Genomic DNA, 415 nt, shown 5'->3' with positions numbered 1-415 from the left:
AAAACCTCTATTTCCTTCGGGTGGTTGCCACGCCCTGTGTTTATCAACGCGTCCTTGTCGTCTGGGTTGCAACCCGTAAATGCGCGAAGCAGTGCAAGAAACTCGAGTGTTTTTCTGCCTCGGATGAGCAGATTAGCTTTCCTCATTACCTCATCTTCGCACACTCGTTCAGTTCTCCGCTCTTCCTCCGTCTCTTCAATTTCTACGAGTTCTATCTACGTTTTCTCTCTCCGTGGGATAAACGATGAAATGCAATCTGGGAAGGATTTAAAAAAAGGGAAATTTTAAAAGGAAAAAATTCTTTTTTTTTTTTTTGCTCTTTTATTCTTAAAAGTTTAGGAATTTTATAAAGCGAAATACAAGGCAAGGGAAATCCCCAGAACGGTCTTACGTTTGCCTAGACGAGAAACATTGG

Source organism: Penaeus monodon, chromosome 21, assembly GCF_015228065.2.
Source record: "Penaeus monodon isolate SGIC_2016 chromosome 21, NSTDA_Pmon_1, whole genome shotgun sequence".
Lineage (NCBI taxonomy): Eukaryota > Metazoa > Arthropoda > Malacostraca > Decapoda > Penaeidae > Penaeus > Penaeus monodon.
This window is presented reverse-complemented; position numbering follows the sequence as displayed.